At 40.8% G+C, this 8201-nt stretch overlaps 1 long non-coding RNA gene across 1 annotated transcript; it reads right to left on the bottom strand.

Moving 5' to 3' along the window:
- Window positions 1-5854: 5854 nt before the first annotated feature.
- LOC121051059 lies at window positions 5855-7206 on the bottom strand. Its single transcript, XR_005804990.1, has 2 exons — window positions 6940-7206; window positions 5855-6517 (listed from the first exon to the last, which is right to left on the bottom strand). It is a non-coding gene; the product is annotated as an uncharacterized LOC121051059 (long non-coding RNA).
- Between the last annotated feature and the right edge of the window lie 995 nt (window positions 7207-8201).

Below are 8201 nucleotides of genomic sequence, written 5' to 3'. Positions count from 1 at the left end.
TCAAAAGCCAAGTAATAAATCCAATCCCCGGCTAGCTTTTGGATCATCTTTTTCTTTAGGTCAATATGGAAATTACACTAGTTTGGTCGGAGAAGTTGTAAATCCACGAGTCCCTTTCATCCAATCGCTTGAACTTTGTTAAATTTTTTACTGGATGTACGCGTAGCTAGCTTGAAGAGCTATTTTGCGCCTTTAAGTACGCATTATGACCAGATGACTAATGACCGAATTAGCTATTTTGTTTCACCGGACTATCATTCCCAACCTTAATTTCTACAAGAGTCATGGACTCCTTTAACATGGGTTATGCTATAGTAAGACATGAATCATGTTTGGCACTGTCTAGGACTAAGGAGCAGCAAGAAAGAACACAGAAGCAACTAATGAATCATATGCACAATCATCCATGAATCATATGCACAATCCTCACAATTTACAGAACAATTCTAAATCTCATAAATGAAGCAAAAGCAAGCAAATCAAACACAAATTGGAAAACCCTCTCCCATACCTGGAATTGAATGGGTTCTATCTCAAACTCTTCAATTCTTGCAGCCAACAACCAAATATCAATTGGGTCTTCCACAGTTGCAAAGCTGAACGTTCTGGGCATTCTCAATTTCTCTCGAAACCATCTAACCATTGCAATTCCTACTCAACTTCGCAAGACGACCAGTCTCACAACTCTTGATCTACCCGATAACAATCTCAGCGATAAACTCCCAACCGGAGGTCAATTTCTAGTGTTCAGCAACTCGTCATTTGCTAGAAACCCACAAAGCATTGGTACCTCCATGAAATCGCAGAGAGAGAGAGAGAGAGAGAGAGAGAGAGAGAGAGAGAGAGGAAGCACCATCGAAGAACCAGAAACCCAGACGATGATAAGAAATAAGGAATTGATGACAAGAAATTGAAAACCCAAAAGATCCAGACGCTCAGGCGGAGAAGAATTGCAAGTAAAGAGGTGAGAATGATGAGGTGAAGTTGAAGCGAAGAAGGAAGCTTCCACAGTCCGATGAGTTTTGGTGTCACTCTGGAAGAAGGGGTTGACTCAGTTTTTGGGACTCTAGAGTCTCATTTAAATGAGTTCTGGGTCTCGCCAAACAAGGGATAATCCTTGTGATATTAGATAAGTCCATCCAATCCTATGTAACAAACATCACCGTAGTGTCTAGAACACGTACTTAAAACATCAAGATCACATCCAGATCATTCAGAATTTCATTTTTTTTTTTTTTTTTCTTCTTTTCCCTTCCAGTTCCTTTATATATCACACATATCGAGTACATAAGCACTTGGATTTGGTCAACAACTGCGGCGAAACCTAGGGAATTATAATATTCTGCCGGCCATATCAAATTGTTCGTTTATAGATTTTTAATCAGTCAAAATGAATGCACATCACTTCATTTTAATTACTTATGTGTTTAAGGAAAAACGTAAATTAACAGAGAGAGATGAGAGAGTAATGTTGCAGAGAGAATGGAGATTCATGTGTGTTTATTCATCTCACAATGGAGAGTTTATATAGGAATACAAAGCTAGTGTGAATGCTAGGGTAAGAAGTCCATTATAGTGGCTTCAATGATCATAGCTGCAACTCCACATGGTTGCTGCAATTATGAGAGCTGCCATGCTTGTAGTGGCTTCAATGATCATAGCTGCAACTCCACATGGTTGCTGCAATTATGAGAGTTGCCATGCTTGTTGCTTTCCCATATACTTTATGCCACACAAGTCTTCATACCTATATCTATACACTCAAGTACCTATTACATGATATAGACATTTATACTACAACACTCCCCCTTGGATATTTCATGTCAATAGTATTGTCTAGGCCTTGCGCTTCTAAGTTGCCTCGTTAAAAACCTTGCCAAGTAATAAAACCCTGTGGGAAAAACAACCTTGGTCGAAGGAGAAAAAGAGCACAACGCGCATGAGTGTGGAGTAGTAATATCACAGCTTCGGAGATAAGTGGAGTCTTCTTATCAGCATCATAAGTAGATAACATGTCTAAGAGAGGGATGCAAATAGAGTTGCTGCAACAAAACCTTGCCCGGAAAACCCAGTGGAAAAGCCCGTGGTCGAAGGGAAAAGATGAGCAAAAGCATATATGTTGAATCAAAACATCTTCAGGATGTAGTATAAGTGGGGCGACCATGCTAAAGATGTGCCTCGTTAAAACTTTGCCAGGTAACAAAACCCAGTGGGACAAAATAACCCTGGACGAAGGACAAAAAGAGTACACGATGGTCAAGTGGGTATGCTTCTGGATACTCCCCCTGATTTCAACATCTCCTTTGTGTCTCCCAAACGTGGTGCTTCTCTCGTTGCCTCATTAAAAACCTTGCCGAGTAATAAAAACCCTGTGGGACAAAAAATAATCTCGGTCGAAAGGGAAAAAGAGCACAACACACTATTCACGTTTCGAGACCATATATGTAGACATCTCCCCCTCTTATTGATCTTTGAGGAGAGTCTGTTATTGCTGATTTTATGCTTGATGTTGTCGCTTTTCATGCAGCCTTGCTTCATTTGTTTCAAAATAAGCAGCATTATCTTAAATGCTTGTAGGCTCATCTGTGGTAGACTTCAAACCACAATTGTTCGAACATGCGTAACTATGGATCCAGTCCATATACATTCACGAACTACTTCGTGAAGAGCAATAATTTCTGCAATGTTCGAAGATATAGCGACTAAGGTCTATTTTGTAGACCTTCAAGATATCGCGGTCTTACCCATGGTGAACACTTCACCAGTCTGAGAAGGCCTTTGTATGGGTAAACAGATACCCAATATCAGCAAAACCTTCCAAAAACACTATTGTCATTTTGGGGTAGAGATAGAAAACGCAGGCCAGCGTTTGGCGGCGTTTCTGGTGTGTGATGGGTCTGATTCTATCATCTCTTTGTAGGGATAGAATAAGCCCATATCGATCGTACATTTCAAGTACCGAAAGATATCTTTTACACCAATCCAATGGTGTCGCGTTGGTGCAGAGCTATACCTTTAGCTAACAAGTTTATGTCAAAACGAGATGTCCAGTCTTGTGCATTGAGCTAAGTACAATAATGCGCTTATTCGCACTTCTGCCTCTAGCACATCTTCGTCTGATCATCCTTCAGACGGAGAGGATCCTTTTCAGGATCAAGACTACGAATGATTATGGGGTGCTTGAAGGTTTGACCTTTGTCAAAATGCCTAAGCATCTATCAACACGATGCTCAAGTTCCAAACTGAGGCATAATCGTGTCCCCCCAAAATCCTTTATCTCAAACTCGGATTTCAAGTGTTCAGCGGTTTCCCTTAACTTTTTAAGGGCTTCTAATGAAGATCATGTCCAACATGACAACCGCGATAGAATCCGAAACTTGTTATGGAAACGCGCGGGCATATCCCTTCCCAATCAAGTAGTCACATTTAGTGAGCGTTTCAACTCTATTGCAAACGCGCTCCGTGGTCTAGAGCCACTTGATTTGGGTAACCAAAGTTTCACTATGAACTTTCATGTATATTCTGTAACTAGATCCCCACATAGATACGTAGTGACCACATTTATAAGCTGCATGTTCAGTTATTTGGAAACTACCAAACTGACAGGGTAGTGGAGTGCAATGACATCCATTACGAGAGAATATGTCTCTTCGTATTCAATACCAGGGCGTTTTTGTGAGAAGCCTTGCGCCATAAGGCAAGATTTCCATCTCTTTTTCTCAACACACTTTCTAACGAAGACCCATTATTCAATAGGTTTTATGTAAGGAGGTGTTGGCATCACTGGCTCAAAAACCTTCCTCTTCGTTAGAGAATCTTACTTAACCTGGATCGCATCTTTCCATTTAGGCCAAATTTCTCTACGTTGGTATTCATGCATCAACGGAGCGTGGTTCGATATCATCGATCTCAACAAACTCATGTGCATCAAAATGTGCAAATACATCATCAATTATGATGGAGTTTCTATTCCACGTCTTATGTACACTAGTGTAATTTTCATAGAGCTCTATATTCTCAGAAATAGGTTTTGACGTTGAGGCGTCCCCCAACGATAACCATAATCCGGAAGATACTCATAAGACGGATGTTTGAGTGTCGATGATTCAAGGATTGTGCCAAAGTATCCTTCGAATCCACAGGCTTCCCACGCATCTTAGCTGGGGCCATGGCCTGTAACACCAGAGTGCCACTTTCTATGGCGTTGGCGCCTTGCCTACCTCTGTGTAGGGTGGTGCTACGTCCTCTTATAGGGACGTCCTTCCTTGCAGGCATTTTTGTAGCAAATGTGTGTGATCTCATCACTTTTCATAGGGATCGAGATGAGACATAGTGGGGACAGACCACGACAATTCCTGTCGTTCCTGCTGAACATTCGAGTTCTTATCTCCCCCTAACGATGGGAAGACTGTCTCATCAAAGTGACATCCGTAAATCAAACGGGAAAGAGATCGCCTTGCAAGGGCATTAAGTGGCGGACGATTGTTGGAGTGTCAAATCCAACTAAGTTGCTCACTTATTTGTAAGGACCTACCATAGGCGCTGTGGCAGCGCAATTGGCACATAAATGGCTCACTCGAATGTGCGTAAGTACAAAATATTTGTACCCAGTCACTAGCTGTAACGCAGATATACATTGAGTGGCGGTAGGTCGTAGAGAAATTAGCATAGTTGTATGCGATATTGCATCACCCCAAGCGGATATAAGAAGATTGATGTGCATCACCAATGTCTGAACTACCATCGTAGTTATGTCCGCGAGACCTTTTGGGCGTGTATATGGGAATGTGATGTCTAACATCAGTCCCTTTGCAATAACCATCGAAAGTTTTCGATGTAAACTCTCTAGCATAGTCAAATCTATTTGACTGAAGGATGAATCTAGGGGGTGAGCCCATTGTCATATGATTTGTGCTAGGAGTATAGCATACGTAGCTTTTACAGGTGGATAATGGCACAACACGTGATCAGTGTGTTTGCGTGTCAACTAACATCATGAGATATTTAAACGTCCGCAAGTTGGTTGAATAAGTCCACAAATATCACCTTGGATTCTTTGCAAGGATTCTTTGCAAGAATGGTATATTTTATTTAGTGTCCTTTGCATAGGATGGTCTCGATCCTATCTTTTGCTAAAAAGCAAGCTAAAAAGTAAGCTTTGCAAAACGAAGTAACTCTTTGGACCAATCTTTGGTTCGTACTTTTTTTCGTTTTGAGGAATGGATGTCCGTGAAGTCTTTAATATACGGAACATCATATCATGACCTGGATATCCCAAACGGTCTTGCCGAAGCCTATATGTGTCAGAATCCCATAAGTCATCTCTTATGACATGGTTTGATTCAATGACTCGAATAGTGGTTGCATGCAACCCACTAGAGCGACACATAAGTTTCTCTAATACTTGTTTATGTCCGTAGTCATTAGAGGCGATGCAAAGGAACTCTTGTCCATTCTTACAATGTGTTTTCACATGAAAACCATTGGCTCTTATATCTTTCAAGTAATAAAGTTCGGAAATTAACACATGTCCATGACATTGAATAATAATACGACACTTTATTAATACGGAAAATAGTCAATGATTACATCAAAGTTTCCAAAGTCTATTCCAAAATACAATCAAACTTATACAAATTGTAATTGCTCAATCCGTTTGGTAATTCCAATGAAATATGACCAGGGAAGTAGAGAGATGTTGGTGGAGCGAGGCTCGCTTAAATACCCTGATCTCAATTACTTTCCTAGACATCATACTTCATTGGGTACACCACATGAGAAAAAGTCAATACAATTGTCATTTATTGACTAAGGCACATTTGCCGTTATTGGAAAATAGAAAAGGACTATTCTAATCAAAGTCTGCGGCATCCTCGTGCTCTTTATTTGCAGCTTTGAAGTCCTCAGTGGTGAGAGTGTTATCTTCACCATCTTTATTTTCAGCAAGATTGATATCTTCATCTTCAGCAAGATTGGTTTCTTGCTCTCTCAATTGCCTATACTCCTTGTAGCTTTCAGCTAGTTAGGTACTTGTATGGCATTGCTTGAGCCAATGCTCAATTGATCCACATCGATAACACATGTCATTGTGGTTACCTCCCTTCATTTGAGGTGCAGGTTGTCCACGTTGTGGATATTCCCTAGGAGGGTTGCTGCTACTACCACGTCTCATGGTGCGACCTCCACGGCACATATTGTTCCACTGAATCTTCAAGTCAGGGAGGAGGGAATTTGGATATTGCCAAAGCGCTCTTCTAGCGCTACCCATATGTCACTTGCATCCTTGATCGACATGTACTCTAATCTGAGAGCTTTATCCATGTGGCGTCGCATCAAGATAAGTACTTGAGCATGCTTTGTGGGTGTTCATTGGAACACAAGGCCCTGGATAGGTGCCTGTATTATGGGCAATATCCCTTTTGCAGTGAGATGGTTCTCAACGTCGGTTATCCAGCCATGGTATTCCGAGCTTGTGGAGTCAAGTATTAGAAAGTCGAGTCTAGGTTCATTCGACATCCTGAAAAATAGGAAGAGAAGATATATTAGTTTCGGAGTTTAAACTTCCACGAAAACTAAAATAATAAGATTTCCGAGCTATGCTACCAAGAAATCAATTTTCAAGAATATTTGGATTAGACCAAAACAATGATGTTTGCGGACGCTCTTAGTCCGAATATTATGAACACTCTTAGTTCATTGATTACGAACGCTCTTAGTTTGTTTAGCGTGAATCCCCACGATTCCGCTTTTAGTTGATAAATTGATACTTGCGGACGCTCTTAGTCCGAATATTATGAACACTCTTAGTTCATTGATTACGAACGCTCTTAGTTCGTTTAGCGTGAATATCCACAATTCCGCTTTTTGATTGCAAGTCCTCGAAAAGAAGAGAAAGGAATAAAAAAACTCAAAAAACGGGAACTTTAATCTATAACTTACTTGTTGAAATTCAGAGCAAATTCGCTTCTGAACATATCCCACTTTAAATGTTATACAGGTCTCAAAACTGCTCTAACAGGGCTGAAATTTGGAGATCAGATATAAGAGACAGAGATTAACAACTTTGATGAAGAAATGATTTTGATTAGATGTCCTGAAAAGGACGTTTCTCGGCGTGCAAGCAGGTTGATCTGCACAGGAACTATCATGCTGAATAGCTCCCACTTTAAATGGTGTACAGGTCTCAAAACTGCTCCAACAGGGCTGAAATTTTTAGTTCAGATAGAAAAGACAGAAATTAAAAACTTTTATGAAGAAAGTATTTTGATTAGATGTCCCGAAAAGGACGTTTCTCGGCGTGCAAGCAGGTTGATCTGCACAGGGACGAGCATGCTGAACAGCTCCCACTTTAAATGGTGTACATGTCTCAAAACCACTTCAACAGGGCTGAAATTTTGAGGTCAGATACAAAAGACATATATGAACAACTTTGATGAAGAAAGTATTTTGATCAGAGGTCCTGAACAAGGTGTTTCGGGGCGTGTAAGCAGGCTGATCTGCACAGGAACTAGCGCAGGGGCAGCGCACGGTATGGCTAGCAAGGGCTAAGAGCTCGTGCTGATAACGTGTTTAAGGAAAAACGTAAATTAACAGAGAGAGATGAGAGAGTAATGTTGCAGAGAGAATGGAGATTCATGTGTGTTTATTCATCTCACAATGGAGAGTTTATATAGGAATACAAAGCTAGTGTGAATGCTAGGGTAAGAAGTCCATTATAGTGGCTTCAATGATCATAGCTGCAACTCCACATGGTTGCTGCAATTATGAGAGCTGCCATGCTTGTAGTGGCTTCAATGATCATAGCTGCAACTCCACATGGTTGCTGCAATTATGAGAGTTGCCATGCTTGTTGCTTTCCCATATACTTTATGCCACACAAGTCTTCATACCTATATCTATACACTCAAGTACCTATTACATGATATAGACATTTATACTACAACATTATGCATAGAGTTTGTACATTTGAATCCATCCACACCAGGAGAAGGCTAGGCAAAATGAATTCCTCAAGATTTGCAAACGCTATGGATTTTACAGTTCCTCTTATGGCCAAAAGGATGTCGAAAAAGTCTATGCAAGTGGGCTTTGTAGAGGAGATGTTGACCCGAATACTTGCCGTAGCTGCCTCAGTAGTGCTACAGTTGCTGTCACACAACTGACACAAGTTTGTCCAAACCAGAAGCAAGCAATTCTGTGGC

The sequence above is a fragment of the Rosa chinensis genome, chromosome 1, assembly GCF_002994745.2.
Source record: "Rosa chinensis cultivar Old Blush chromosome 1, RchiOBHm-V2, whole genome shotgun sequence".
Lineage (NCBI taxonomy): Eukaryota > Viridiplantae > Streptophyta > Magnoliopsida > Rosales > Rosaceae > Rosa > Rosa chinensis.
The sequence above is the reverse complement of the archived record's forward strand: the minus strand, read 5'-3'. Positions and strand labels throughout refer to the sequence as shown.